Source organism: Rousettus aegyptiacus, unplaced genomic scaffold (assembly GCF_014176215.1).
Source record: "Rousettus aegyptiacus isolate mRouAeg1 unplaced genomic scaffold, mRouAeg1.p scaffold_m13_p_13, whole genome shotgun sequence".
Lineage (NCBI taxonomy): Eukaryota > Metazoa > Chordata > Mammalia > Chiroptera > Pteropodidae > Rousettus > Rousettus aegyptiacus.
In genome coordinates this window covers 71,283,357-71,286,597 of record NW_023416288.1, presented here as the reverse complement: position 1 = coordinate 71,286,597, position 3,241 = coordinate 71,283,357, and the positions used below count along the sequence as shown (strand labels likewise).

Sequence of the window (3,241 nt, the reverse complement as noted above, 5' to 3'; positions counted from 1 at the left end):
CTTTCAGTATTTCCTGTAGTGCAGGCCTGGTAGTAGAGAATTCCCTCAATTTTTGTATGTCTGGAAAAGTCTTAATTTCTCCTTCATATTTAAAAGAGATCTTAGCTAGATACATTATTCTAGGCTGGTAGTTCCTTTCATTTAATAGTTTGAATATTTGATTCCACTCCTTTCTGGCTTGTAAGGTCCGTGCTGAGAACTCCAATGATAATGTAATGGGTTTTCCTTTATATATTACCGTCTTCTTTTCCCTGGCTGTCCTGAGAATTCTGTCTTTGTCATTGATTTTTGATAATTTTAATATGATGTGTTTCAGTGAAGGCCTTTTGGGTTCGGATAATTGAGTGTTCTATTGACATCCTGAATTTCAAGCTCCAGCTCATTCCTTAGATTTAGGAAATTTTCGTCAACTATTTGTCTGAAAATGCTTTCTAGTCCCTGCTCCTTTTCCTCCCCTTCGAGAATCCCCTTTATTCTTACATTTCCTCTCCAGATAGTATCTGCTAGGTCTTGTATTTCTATTGCATTACTTTTTATTCTTCAGTTTCTCTCTTCTTCCTTATGATTTATTTCTAGATTTCTGTCTTCAATATCACTGATCCTTTCCTCCATTTGGTCAACTCTATTTTCCAAGCTTGCTATTTCATTTTTCAACTCCTGCAATATGTTTTTTTTTTTTTTTTAATCTTTGGAAGGTCTATTTGGTTCTTTTTGAGGGTTTCAATCTCCTTGATAAAGAACTTATTCTGCTCGTCTAGTTGTCTTTTCTGTTCCTGAAATGTTGATATGATTCATTTCAGATCTTGCTGAGTTTTTGCAGAAGTACCATCCTGAATTCTCTGTCATTTAAGTCTCATATTTCTATGTCTATAAGCTTATTTTCTGGAGATTTTTATTTTTCTTTCTGAGATGCCTTGTCACTTTGGTTGTTCTTGATTATTAATGGACTATTTCTCTCTATGGGCATTAATGAAAATGTATCCTGCGTTTTTTCCAGAAAGAAGGTGCTTTCCTTTTGGTTTCCAGTAGGTGGCGTCTAAGCCTCTTGGATCCCTGCTTTATAGAAAGTCTTAAAAATGCCTTTTCATTTTCTTAAAGATATTTAATCACACCTGCTACTGTCAATTTCAGTCCCTGTCAGTGTTAGCAACAATTTCGGTAGCATGTGCTCAGTTTCCCCTGTGGCTCAGTGGTGTTTGGCCCCCAAGGATATGAGGGGAGGGGTTCCTGGGTTGGGGGGTGAGGGCTGCAGTTCAGCCTCAGTTTTGCAACTGCAGCTGGTAAAATTCAACTGTTGTTTTTCGGCCATCCTGCTTGTCTGCTCTCTCCCCCGATGACTGCGCCCTGCCACTGGCCATGGGGAGCTCGCAACTCTCCCAGGCAGGGCTGTTCAGGGAACTCCTTGCAGGAACTAGCCACACCTTCTCCCCTTTCCCTTCCCCTACAGGTAGCTCCAGCAGCTGCAAGAGGCTGCCTCTTTATTTGTCCCAGTCCACCACCCGACACCGGGGGTTCTGACCTGTGGTAGCTCTTATGTGCAGATCTCACACTCAGACATGCTGGTGTGCAGTTTGGGTGTTGTTTTTGTTGTTGTTGAATTATAGATGTTCGGCTTATAGTTGTTTCAAGGGGAGAGATCTGAAAATGTCTCTCATGCCACCATGTTTAATCCAATCTCTTCGCTATGGATTTCTTTTGTTTTGTTTTTTTTTTTTTTAGGCGAGGCAACCCTTGGTTGACCTTACAGATTTCAAGGAACAGGCAGCTTATAATCCTCCCCCCTTTTATTATTTTTCACACCTACAGCACCTGGTCTTCGTAGGTGGTCTCCCAACCAAGTACTAACTAGGCCCAACCCTGCTTAGCTTCTGAGATCAGATGGAATTGGGCTTGTTCAGGGTGGCATTGCCACAGACCACTATGGATTTCTTAAGCATGATTTCTCTCATACTACTTCCACTCCTGGATTTAGTGAAGTCTTGACCTTCCTTTTGGCTTACACATACCCAACATTTCCATTCTTTACTCCAGCCTCTTCTGTGTGAACTTTAACCCTATGAAGCTCCCCAGTAGGGAGACCTCTGAGCAACTAATCGAGAGGTGGCAAGAAGCCCTTGACATACCTAGTGAGAAGGGCTTAGTTTCTTTTTCTCATTTAACTAGAGGAGAGAGGAGAGAGAGGATGTGGGAAATATGAGGTCATGATAAAGAGTTGGAGCCAGCGATCATGTTGGGCCATATGAAATGTTAAAAGTGAAGAAAGAGGTTAAGAAAGAGGAAGAGGAAACTGAACTACAGAGAAAGACAGAGGGGCCGTCAGCATGAATGAAAAGTGGAGAGTAACTACCTTGGTCTCAAACATCTTTCTTGAAACAAATCTTAGTTCATTTGAAGTCCTTTGCTTCCTTTCCAGGAATTCTGTCAGATCTCTATATTCTTACAAAATTCCCTTTTTTGTGTGTTATTGTGAGGGGATTTCTGTTCATTGCCACCAAAATGATTACATTGACTTCAAGATCTATCAAGTAGAAACTGTTCTCCCATGCCCAGGGAGTAGTCCCCAAAGAATTGCTTCCCAGATGTTTCTGTAACACCTTTGTTAAACAAACCATCCTTCTATTAAGGTCCATGTCCGACACTAATCTTTTCCTTGTCACTCATTGATATCTGGACATTTTTCCACATTCCCTAATAAACATAGAAGGTTCCCTTCTCCTTTTTTCTCTTGCCATCATCCTGGGCAACCTCAGTTGGTTAAGTCAACACATGGATGATTCGTGTACCAGGTAAGCCCTAGAGTTCCTCGATCCATCTATTCCAAAAATAATGAAAATAATATATAAAAAGGGATTTGTATTTTATAACTTAGGACATTTTCCTGGTCATAATCTCATTCTGATTTGATTTTTGAATTCCACTACCAAAGCCAAATCATAAACTCATCCCATTATAACTGCCTCATTTCCAAAACTTTGAGTCTTTTTTTTTTTCCAGGTGAGGCAACCCTTGGTTGACCTCACAGATAGCAAGGAACTTGTCAGCTTACAACCCCTTATTATTATAATTTTTTTGACACCTACAACACCTGGTCTTCTTAGGTGGTCTCCCATCCAAGTACTAACCAGGGCTTAGCTTCTGAGATCAGATGGGATTGGGCTTGTTCAGGGTGGCATGGCAGTAGACTAAAACCTGGTGTCTTAATTGTCCTTCCATGAAGACAATTTATTTGGTTCCTATTTTT

At 40.5% G+C, this 3,241-nt stretch overlaps 1 pseudogene; it reads right to left on the bottom strand.

Moving 5' to 3' along the window:
* Positions 1-1,797: 1,797 nt before the first annotated feature.
* On the bottom strand, positions 1,798-1,916 carry LOC118611100 (annotated as a pseudogene).
* Positions 1,917-3,241: the final 1,325 nt, after the last annotated feature.